Source organism: Passer domesticus, chromosome 8 (assembly GCF_036417665.1).
Source record: "Passer domesticus isolate bPasDom1 chromosome 8, bPasDom1.hap1, whole genome shotgun sequence".
Taxonomy (NCBI): Eukaryota; Metazoa; Chordata; class Aves; order Passeriformes; family Passeridae; genus Passer; species Passer domesticus.
The window spans coordinates 25,303,557-25,315,781 of NC_087481.1; the positions used below are offsets into that span (position 1 = coordinate 25,303,557).

General features: G+C 49.4%; 1 long non-coding RNA gene across 7 annotated transcripts in view; it reads right to left on the bottom strand.

The window, feature by feature from the left end:
* The window catches only part of LOC135306205 (uncharacterized), a 139,054-nt gene that overhangs the window by 20,610 nt on the left and 106,219 nt on the right, over positions 1 to 12,225 (bottom strand). The gene's annotated exons all lie outside the window — the stretch shown is intronic.

Sequence of the window (12,225 nt, forward strand, 5' to 3'; positions counted from 1 at the left end):
GTTCTGCTCCATTTGCATGTTGGAGTTAATTGTCCAATTACAGTTTTAGCCCCTGCAGTCCCATCCTTGTTTTCCTCTCTTCAGCCCACGTTGTTTGTGCTCTTGGGCTGAGATCTGGATCATTTGTCCTTGGTGCCGAGCTGGAGAAGGAATTGTTTTGTCTCCCTGCTCTGTGCAGAGCTCACCATCCCCTGATGTGAACCCAGATCCACACACTAAAGCAGCACAGAACCTGAAAAATATAAAAGCTAAAACTTGAGGCATCATTTCAAACCGAGGACAGGGAGGGAGAAAATAAAAGTTTTTCAGTTTTTTCTTTGTTAAAACAAGATATTTCCATGGATAAATCAAAGTGCTCTCAATTTTGCATCAAATTTTCTCTGGAAATCAAAGATTTTCTTCCAAGGGGGAAAGGCAGGTCAGCACTGCTCCAGTGGATACAAACACCCTTCAAGCTGTTCTTGCAACAAGTGTTGTGGGGACCTAAATATTTATCTTTAAGTTACAGCCCCTTCTGCTTCAATTCCCTAGCAGGGGGAAAGCACTTGCTAAAGTGAACTCAGGGGGGAAAAAAAGGAAAAAGGGAAAGTAGCTGAGAAACAGGGGAAAAAACAAACAGGAAGAAACACCAGGGGAAAAAGGAAAAAAATCCCAGGAAAGAGGGAGGAAAGATTTTATTCAGTTCACAGCTTGGAAGCACAGAGCAAAGAATAAGGAATTCTCCTTTCATGCCATGGCTCTCCATAGACTGCAGTAACATGGAACTTTTGGGAAAAAAAAAAAAAAGGCTTCCACCATGGCTAACTGCCAGCATTCCACACCCTTAAGAATTTTTAAAAATTCTGTTTTTCTCTCCATATCTCCCTGAAGTTTCCAAACCCAGCAGAGCAAACTGCTCTGTGCTCCACCAAGACCTGGGAATCTTCTCTGTCACCTGGCTGCAGCAGCCAGAGTGATGAATCCCTGCACAGGGGCTGGGATGACATGGCCTTTAAGGTCCCTTCCCAACCCAAACCATTCTATGAAATGAAATTAAACTAAGTGACTCTATGAAAAAAATGAGGATTTTATGAAACTTCAGAGAAAATCCCCACCTGCGGAAGCTCAGCACACTGCTCTGGAAAAGACTTTGCCACTTGTCCCAGAGGAGTCACTCCCTTTAAAATTTTAAGTGATTTTTAGTCCACATGGAGGTTGATAAGTTGCTTTTTCTGTGTGGTTTTGTACCTCAGCAGAGAGAAGGGCAACACCAGTGCCACCACCAGAGGTGGCAGCAGTTGTATCCAGCCAGGACAGGGATTTGCTGGTGGATTCAGGGCCTGCCAGCTCTGCAAACATCAGCATCCCCTGGCTCCAAAGGTGCTCTGGCTGTCGGAGAGACAGCAGGAGCACAGGAAGGAGCCTTGGGAATGTGAGCTGGGCAGCACAGCAACAGTGGTGTCGGGACCCAGGACATTCCTCTGGGTGGCTTGAGACCCTGGCAGGAGGCTCAGAGACCTTGGCATGGAGGCAAAGACACCTGTGCCTTTGATTTTAGTCCATGGAGAAAATTACCAGCTTTGTGTGAGGATTTACAAGCCATTGTTTTCACTCTTTGGCCAATCAGTGCCAAGGCTCTGGAGAGAGTCACGAGTTTTCATTATTATCCTTTTAGCATTCTGTAAGTATCCTTCCTGTATTCTTTAATATAGCATTCTTTAAAACAATATAGTATCATAAAATAATAAATTAGAGTTTGAGTAGAATGATAGTTAATTTGTCACAGGGTGAAAAGTAGAATTTTGGGGTTTTAGAATGGGGCAAGATGGAGGGATTTGGGTGTGTCCTGCCCTTCCTCCTGTTTCTTCTTAGCTTCCCATCTTCTGCTGGGATAGTGGCACTTTTGGATTGGTTTAGAGTAGAGACAGACTGTCTGACATAGGTGATAGGTATTGGAAAATTATTGTGAATAAAGTACATGTAGTTATTAGTATAAAATATTAATACCACCCCAAGGGCAGTCAGTGTGCCATGAACAGACCTGCCAGACAGAGCTCAGCAGGTCAGAGAAAGAATGTAATAGATAACAAACAAAAAATAAACAACCTTGAAAAGCAGAACTGACAAATCTCAGCTTCTTCTTTGGTCACAGGGCTGGAAAAAAGAGACTTCCTAACACCTCAGGGTCATCTCAGCCACAGAGACCTCGTCACAGTGGGAGTGGAAAAAAGAGAGAGCTGGGGACAACCTCTCCCCAGCAGCCAGGGCTGGGTCAGAGCCCCCTCCAGCCCTGCCAGGAGTGGCAGGGTGGTGCTGCCATCACCCTGATCCAGGGGCAGCTGCGGAGCTGGAAGGGATTGGGAAGATCAGTGAGCCATTGGAGAGAGCACCAGGGCTGCCAGTCAATACCCTGGAAAGGCACTGCAGCCCGTGACAGCCACACAGCTCCCTGCTGCTGCTGACACCAGAATGGCAGGCTTCAAAATCCAGCAGCTTCTGCCTCCCTCCTCCCCATCCCGAGTAAATTAACCCCAAATCTCTTTGTTTACCCTCACTCCTAATAAGCTCTTGTGGCTCAGGGAAAATGGTATTCCAGGCTCTTTCCTGAGCAGGCAAGAGCCTTTGTTCCCTTTCATCCTGGGAAAAAGAAGGGTTTAGATAATCTCAGAATGCCAGAAAGCAATTTATTTTGACCTAGACTGTTCCTGCAATGTCATCTCTTGGCTCCAGCATGTGGGGAGCTTCCTTAGCTGGCATGGACACCACACAGCTCCACAGGGCACTCCTGGAGTGCTGTGACCTGCAAGGGGACAGGGCTGTGCCACAGCTCAGTGCCCAAACAGCGCCTCCAAAGGGCTGAGCTGCAGGAGAGCTGGGCACAGCAGCTGGCAGTGGGGGTTTGTGCTGGGTATTGCACATCCCAAGGCCCTGATGTGGACATGGGAGAGATTCCAGAGGGAATCCTGTGATAAAGCCATCACAGAATGGTTTGGGTTGGAAGGACCTTAAAGATCACACAGTTCCATCCCCCCTGCCATGTCCAGGGACAGCTTGCACTAACCCAGGTTGCTCCAAGCCCTGTCCAACCTGGCCTTGGACACTTCTAGGGATGTGGCAGCCACAGCTTCTCTGGGCAGCCTGTGCCAGGGCCTCACCATCCTCAGAGGGAACAATTCCTGCCCCATATCCCATCTAAACCTGCCCTCTGTCTGTGTGAAGCCATTCCCCCTTGTCCAAAGTCCCTCTCCAGCTCTTCTGTAGCCCCTTAAAGTACTAAAATACTTTAAAAGGACACAATTAGGTCACCCTGGAGTTTTCTCTTCTCCAGGCTGGACAGTCCCAATTCTTTCCAGACAGGGGAGGACCTCTCCTCATTAGAGGCTCTGTCCCTCTCCTCTGGACTGCCTCCAGCAGTCCCATCCCATTAATCCCAGAGCAGCTCCAGCCCCACCCCAGTGATCCACAAGGCACACTCAGTCCTTCCCCCTGGGTGCTGGAGCCTCACTGCTCCTCCTGAGCCACGGGCTGAGCTCAGCTCTGCTGAAAGGATGTTCTTTGCACCCTCCAGCCTGGAAGGTTTCTTTAGAAAGGAAAAGCACATCACAGAGCAGGAGAGAGCTCCGGCTGCTGAATCATCTCAAGAACAGCACAGTGGCACAGTGTGTGTCCCCTCCAGCCTCCCCAGCCTGGCTCCACCATTCCCTGGAAGCCACGGACCGTGCTGCAAACACACTGAGCTCTCCACAAGAAGTTGTGCTGCAATCCAGGCCAGGAGCCCCAAAAAGCAGCAGTCACTGGTGGGAACCCCTTTTGCAGAGCTCCCTCACTGCCCAGCACAGCTTCTTAGCTCTGCCCCACCCTGGCTGCTCAGGGATTGCAATAACTCATCTCTCTGTCAACAGGGAATATTTTTAAATGTCTTCCTCCCTGCAGGCAGGCAGAAGCCTCCTCTGTTCTTCCCAGGCAGATTCCTTTTTTATTATTATTGTTATTTTTCCTCTAGATGAGGGAGGTTTAAATCATCCTGTCTCCTTTTAGGGTGGGGGAATGACAGTCAGGGGGCAGCCCCCTGGAAGCCTCAGCATTGCTTGTGGCAGGCAGTCAGGAAGAGGAGCTGAAACTTTGTGTGTCCAAACTTCTGATTCAGAGCACAAAGCAAAGCTTGTCTTGCCTTTCCTTCCCGAAGTTACATAAAAATAAACCCAGGCTCCCTCCTTCTTTTTTGGCAGCCAGCAGCACATCCTGCAGAGCAACCTTGTGTCCTGAGACTCTTCCAGTGGGCTGGGAAAGGAGAGGAGAAGCTCAGGCCGTTCCCTGGCAGGCTCCCACTGAGCCTTATTTCACTCTGTGTACTTCCCAGCAGGACATTGATGTGGACAGGCATCTGGAAAGCCTGCAAGAGTTTCATCAATGCTTTGTTTTGTTCTGTAGTTTCCACGCTCGGGGTGTTATTACCACGCTGCTCGAGTTGTGCAACAGCCCCACAAATGGCACTGGGCTGCTTTGAAAGGGGAGGAGGAGCTGGGCCACTGAAGAGCCACCGAAATCTGTCACTGTCATATTTTCTAAAAAATCCCTTCGCCCAGGATTCTTCTCCTGGGAAGCTGAAAAGCCTCAGAGAAAAAGGAAAACAATATTATCTCATTTGCTTCTCCTGTGTTTTGCTGCTTTGGAATGTGGAGACTGTTTATCCAACAGGTGATTGTTTCATTGGTTTCATGTGAATTGTTTTCACTCTTTGGCCAACCAGTGCCAAGCTGTGTCAAGGCTCTGGAGAGAGTCACAAATTATTATTATCCTTTTCATTATTATTATTATTATCCTTTCATTATTATCCTTTTAGCATTCTGTAAGTATCCTTTCTGTATTCTTTAGTATAGTATTCTTTAATATAATATAGTATCATAAAATAATAAATTAGCCTTCTGAGAGCATGGAGTCAAATTCATCATTCCTTGCTTGTCTGGGAACCCCACAAATGCAATAGAAATCCCCGTGGCTCCTGCCCTCACTGAAGGCCCACATTGGATGTGTTGCAGTAAGTCAGCAGAAAGCAAATAAACAGGCAGACAGGATAAACAGGCTCTGCAGCCTGGAGTTCCCTGAGAAAAGTATGATTATTTTGTTGTTGTTTTCCCCTCTAATGCCCGTCACTTTGTCAGCAAGTCTGCGTGTGCTGGGGCATCGTTTGTCTCCCAAACCACTGACAGACAAAATGCTCACTGAGCTGCCTTCAGCGTGGCTGGGAAGCCCAAATCCCAGTCTCAGGGATGGGGACACCCTGCCAGGCAGCTCATCCCTTGCTGCAAACCCAGCTGCCAACACCTGGCCACTGCCAGACCTGCAGGGAGCCCCATCCCCACCAATGGCCCAGGGTGACAGAGCTCACACACCACCAAAAAAGCAGCACAGAGATCCAGCCACCTTCTCTGGATGCTCAGAAAAAGCTCCATGGAGACGTCCTGAGACCTCTGCAACAGCCAGCCCAAGGGCAGAGGAGGCCATACTCTGGACTGGTGGTTTCATTCCCCTTTAAAGACCTGCCTGTGAGTAATTAAAGCTCCTGTTTCTAAGCTGCTTGGTATTTTAATTGATTTTCTGCACTGGCTGCCCACAGTGTAGTCATTCAAATCCGACATTTGTCTTGCAAGCCCCGAGTGAGCAGCAAGGAAAAGCGACCTCCCCACGAGTCCTTTGTGGTGGGAACTGGTTTGCACTGGGAGTGCTCCTGGTGGGACCACCTGGATGCCAAAGCATGCCCTGATCTCCACTGTGGAGCAGCCCAGGGCAGGAGGAGCTTCCCAGCCTGACTTTGTACCTGTTATTTCTCTGGGAATTTCCTCTGGGCTGTCCATTTCCCACAGGGGAAGAAGAGATTGATCTCCTGCATGGTCAGATTCTCGTCAAGGGAAGAGTGGGACCATGGAAACAGGGGTTGATGTTTTCAAAGGAGGTCAGAATACAGCTTGCGCTGAAATTCAGGAGCACTGGGGGAGATTTTTGAATAAAATCACAGAGTTTATTCCAATCTATCATTAGAAGGGACCTCAAGGATCACCCAGTTCCAGCATCCTGCCATGGGCAGGGATCCCACTCATTAGGTCAAGCTGCTCAGGGCTCCATCCAACCTGGAGTTGAACATTTCCAGGCATGGGGTATCTACAGCCTACAATCCTAAATCAATCCCAAACTCTTATCAGCAAAGTAAAAATTTAGGACTTGCTGTTTTTTTGTTTTTCTTTTAGCAGGACCTCAGAGCTGATGACAAGTAGGCCAAGCTTTAGAGTGGAAAAATCAAGCTGTGGCAAGTTCGTTTAAAAAATCACTGTCAGTGGGATAAGATTCCTAAATCCACAGAGGGACTGCAGGAGGTCACATCTCCAAATCCAGAGATAAAGGTTTTTCCCCAGCAGGTGGAAAAAACACCACCTTGCCCTTCCAGAATATTTTTTTCTGGCTAATGCCCATGGCCTATTCCTGGGAAAAGCCTGCACATGGAGCCGCTAGTCAAGAATCCAGGAGGCACAGGGAAAACTCATTTGGTTGGGGGGTTTTTTTGGTGCTTTTTGGGGTTGGGAGATTTTTTGTTTGGTTGGTTGGTTGGTTTGGTTTTTTTGGGTTTGGGGGTTTTTTTGGGGGGGGGTTCTTGTTGTTTTGGTTTGGGTTTGTTTTGGGGTTTTTTTTGTTGCTGTGTGTTGTTTTTTGGTGAGGCTTTTTTTTTTTGGTTTTTTGGGGTTTTTTTCGTTTTTTGGGTGGTTTTAGTTTTTTTCTTTGGTTAGTTTTGGTGGTTTTTTTTGCTTGTTTGGAGATTTTTTTAAGCCAGAAAATACAACCCTGACTGCTGTGGTGAGTTTATCTCCTAAAAATGTGTGCAGCCCATAAGGGCTGAGAGTTCTCTGAAGTTGGGAGCCTTCCTGCTGGAGGGATGCATTCCTCTGTGCTGCAGGCAGCCTGAGCCTCCAGCATCCCCCAGGAATTGGAGAATAAGCCATGCATATAATAGGTGCACTTTTAGCATGAAAGGAAGATGCTTCACAGAGGACAAATATTAAACTGTAAAATATATCAAGAGACATTTCCTGGGAACGCTGAATTTAACCCAGCTCTTAGCTGAGCAGGAAGCTCCCAGGAGCTATGGCTGTGTCTGGTGGAGGAACAAAAACCTGGAGGAGGCTTTACAAGAGAAAATGCCTGGATTTCCTAGGGGGTGCTGGGGAAGAGGGTCAGTGCAGGACCCTTCTGTGCTGTCAGCGTGGTGGTGGCACTGTCACCAGGTGTGCACACCTGAGGGACAGCACTGTGGCTGCTCAGTGTCACACCCAAAGCCCATCCAGCCCATCTCCTGCCCAGGCTGTGCTCACCAGCAGAAATACTGGCAAAGGGAATAAAGCAGAGCAAGCCCAACACACTCTCCCAGCAGCCTGCTCTTTCCATACACGTGCTGGCATTTAGCTGCTCTTTAAAATCCCATGCTGGACCCTTTCTTCAAATTGGTCTCATCACTGCTGGAGTCCACCAGCAATCTGGAATTCCACAAGACCCTGCACAAAGCTGTTTGGCACTTCAACCCCATTATCTGCATGGCAGTGCTTGTTTTAGGTTCTAAAATACATCGTTGGTGAACCCAGGTGAGGAGCAGCAATGCTGGTGAATGGAAATTTAATCCCAATTTTTTCCTCAATTTCCCATTAAAACAGGGAGTAAAATCCACATGGGAAGCCCCTCTTGGGCAAGAAGGAGGTCTTTACTAAGGTGATTTCACTTGGTTACATGAAGCCCAACTCTTCCACTAAAACAAAGCCTCTGTCTTCCTTCAGCAAGTGGGAAGTGAGTTCCCAAAAACCTGAGCCTGTTTTCCTACAGTGTACGTGGGACTCCAGCCAACAGTTTTGGTTTATTTTTTTTTTCTCTTTTAAAATAGCATGAGACTATCTCAGGACCTCCCAGGCCCTTATCTCCCTGCATGCACATCCATCATCTTCCAGTTGTTGAGACTCTGCGATGGTTATTTGGCTTTTGGAGCACCGAGCTCTTTGCTTATCTCCTTCCTACTTCTGTTCTCCACACTTCCAGGCAACCTGGTGAGGAGACCTGCATTTCCCTGAGAACAAAAGTTGAGGCTCTTAAGCCACTTATCTGGAGCAAACTGCTGTAAGTCTCTTGTTTTGAGTGATACCAGCTTTACTTAGGGAGGCAGATCCAAGCCCCTGCAGCCTGGGTGTCTCCTGGAGCAGAACCTGGTCTGCCTCAGTTTTGGAGACCTGTGAGGGCTCCTCTGAGAGCCTGCAGAGAACTTTATCCCTTTCCACTATCCACTGCTGGAACACATCCTTCCATCCATCCTCAGTGGGCTGCCCCTCGTGCCTTCCTTGGGTACTGACCCATCCAGTAGGATTCTCCCCAAATGTGCAGCAGGGAAATCTGATCCCCCAGAACTGCCTGCCTTCCCCCACGCCCTGCCCTCACACCAACCTGCAAGCATGGTACCCAAGCACCACCTGAGGGGCTTCAGATGAAAAATAACTCCATGCCATGACTTTCCTGACTCAGGAAAGGCATTGCCACACTTGTATTCCAGGACTGATTTCTTTGCTGGCACAGAGGATGCAGAGCTCTGTTTTCCTTCCACAGGAGACAGAATGAGTCCTGCAGCTCCCACCAAGCCAAGTGGCTCCAAGCAACAGGCTGGGTGTTTGTCACCTCAGGTGCAGGGCTTTTAGCTGAAGGCATCCCTTGGTGATTAAAAGGTCACTCAAGCCAGCTGGAGTTTTTCTCTATCTATTGTAAAGGCTGCTGTAAAAATACATAAGGGATAAATGCCTGACAGGTGCTCCTGTATATGGAGATTCCCAGCAGAGCAGCTGTGAATTATGGTCCTATAATTCCTCTGAGGGATCCCAACAAGGACAACCCAACACCTGAGAAGATCTTTATCAGCTTGGTGCAAGGGCAGCCTGAGCAGATTTGGGTGGAGGGGATGGGGATAGGGATGAGGATGAGATGGGGATGGGGATGGGGATAGGGATGAGGATGAGATGGGGATGGGGATGGGGATGGGGATGGGGATGGGGATGGGGATGGGGATGGGGATGGGGATGGGGATGGGGATGGGGATAGGGATGAGATGGGGATGGGGATGGGGATGGGGATGGGGATGGGGATAGGGATGAGGATGAGATGGGGATGGGGATGGGGATGGGGATGGGGATGGGGATGGGGATGGGGATAGGGATGAGGATGAGATGGGGATGGGGATGGGGATGGGGATGGGGACGGGGATGGGGATGGGGATGGGGATAGGGATGAGGATGAGATGGGGATGGGGATGGGGATGGGGATGGGGATAGGGATGAGGATGAGATGGGGATGGAGATGGAGATGAAATGGGGATAGGGATGGAGATGAGATGAGATGATGAGATGAGATGAGATGAGATGAGATGAGATGAGATGAGATGAGATGAGATGAGATGAGATGAGATGAGGATGGGGATAGATGGAGATGGAGATGAGATGGGGATAGGGATGGAGATGAGATGGAGATGGAGATGGAGATAGATGGAGATGGAGATGGAGATGGAGATGGAGATGGAGATGGAGATGGAGATGGAGATGGAGATGGGATGAGATGGAGATGGAGATGGTGATGTCCACCCTCTCCCCTGCCTCCCTCACCTTTCTGATATATTCCCTACTTCTATCTCAATAAAACAACCTGACTTGGCATTGATTCCTCCTCTTGGGTGAACACTGACCCGGCAAAGCCTCCTGGATCACATGGATCAAACCCATGGGAAAGACAGCACTGGGTTCAGTGAAGATCCGTGCTGGAACAAGCAGCCAGCTGTGAGAGCAAGCAAGAGGGGGAAGCCAGGTTTCTCCTGGCTTGCAGTGGGAAGGAAAGTGATGCTGCTGCTCAGGGACAGCTTGGCAGGGAGTTGGATTTGGAAAGGGGACAGAGGGAAGTTTCACACCCATGACGCTCACCAGGGCTTTGCAAATGCCACGTTGGCCTTTTCAGCCTGCACGGGGAAAAGCAGTTTTCACACCTAAGAGCCTTCTCCCACAAGCTGTCTAATGACACTTTCACAATCAGCAGGCTGCTCTGAAAGGGAGCAACTGCTCCATCTTCTCCAGCTGAGATTCCTTCCTCACACAGTCAGTGGAGCACGGGGTTATTTTCCAACACTCGTGAGCACCAAAGATGAAGCTGAAAATTAAAATGAGCCAAAGCAGCCCCGTGCCTGGCCCCTCCCCACCCCTTTTAATAAAGCTACTGAATATCATGTTCTCAGTGTAGATTAACCTAAGCTTTGCTCCCAATTATTGTTTCACTCTCCTAAGTACAGAAGCAAGGAAGGGGCTTGACAAATGAACTCAGCTCTGCCGTTAAGCTGCACTTCCACTTCTGCAACTTTGTCTGAATCCTTACTGCTCAGCGAAATCCTCCCTCACACAAATCACTGGCTGTGTATTCCCAAGGCTTTTTACTGCACTCAGGACTCCCAAGGCAGGGATTTTTCAACCTTTTGGTTTGTGGGGCTGTGAACCCCTTGGGGTGAATTCGGACAGGTTTGCTTTGCTCTGGGTCTTGTCCCAGGCCCCTACAAAGAGCCCACGTCTCCTATGGGGTCATGCAGGACACACACGAGGACAAACTATGCCAGAAACAGGTTTTGCTCACAGTGGAAAAGCGAGGCTGCTGCTGGAAACCAGGTTATTTGGGGACTTGCTCGTTACCACTCAGTCCTGAACATGGTGATGAAATGAAAATAGAAAAGGGAAGGAGGAAGGGATTGCACTGCTCGGGGCTGCGATGCCTCCACAGCCCGGCTCTGGGGAAAGCTCCTGATCTCTCAGACCTGCAGTGGCCCCTCTGCAGAGAGGCAGCAGGGGGAAATCCAGCCCATCCGTCCCTCCTCACCTTCTCCCGGCACTAATCAAGGCAGCTGTGATTAGAGGCAGGGCTGGAGAGGGGAATGCTCAGGGATGGAGGGATCCCACGCCTTCCCCGCAGGCATGTCAGGCTTATCAGACCCACCAGCTCCTCCTGGCTCTCTGAATGCTGCCCGTGCTCTCCCTGGAGCTCAGCTTTGATTTCCAAGCCTGTAGTGCTGTAGGAACAAGTCTCAGCTGGTTTCACAGCCCTGAGGTTTAGGTCAGGAGTGGCTGCTCAGATCCCTGAGGATGACCCCTGCCTCGAGTGTTTGCTGCACGAGCTGGGAGCTGCACTTGGGGTGTCTGTGATCCCCTCCTTCCCTTTGCAGGCACCTCATGGGGTGAGACACGGGGATTGCTGGAAATGCAGGACTCCAGCGTGGCAGGAACACTCCGTGGGAAACCAAGGATAGGGAAAATTAGAGTACAACATCGTGGCAAATTAGCCCTATCATCCTTAAAGGCTGGTACACAAGTGCACTCAGGATGTGCCCATCTTCAGCAGGAGAGGGACAGCCCTGAGCCAGGTGTCTCAGAATGGCTTGAACTGGGAGGGACTCTAAAAATCAGCTAATTCCACCTCCCACTACACCAAGTTCCTCAAAGCCCCATCCAGCCTGGCCTTGAAGACTCCCAAGGATGGGACAGCTACAGCTGAGGGAGAGGGAAGGGAGTTGCAGGGACATTGGTTGTTTCCCTTGCCTGGAACAGAGGCTCTGATAGCAAAATCATGGCAGCAGCTGGATGCTTTTAGTCAGGAAAAAAAAAGACAAGTCAGGCTTTCCTGAACTTCATCCTATAAGAACAAAAAGAAGTTGTCCATGTTCTTCCTCCTCCAGCCCACTCTGTGAGACCCAGAGTGTCCTTTGTGCATGGACTGAGGAGTGTGGAGGTGACTGTACCTAACTGGACACCTGATTGCTCCCTATGCCAGCAATGTGCTACTGCTTTCTGAGGGATTTTCTGCAAATTGCATGACCCAAGTCCATTTAAACACGGGGAGAAAGCCAGGACATGCCTGATCCAAAGGGCTACCTCTGCAACTCATCTGCGGGTGGTAAATAAGGTGTTTGTCTCACAAGCTGCTCCAAAGTGAGCACAGCAGGGTGAGTTCAAGATCAGGACTTGGTTTAAAACATTTTTCAGCCTCAGCCCTGGCAGTGAGCAGTTCTTCAGTCTCTGAGAATTTGCCAAAAGGGCAAATCTTACTGCAAATAAGAGAAGTGAGTGCATAAACAAGCAGCACACATGCCTGGTGGTGCAGGGACACCTCTGCCAGTGGAAGGATTTCTTCTCCTGGATGGCCCAG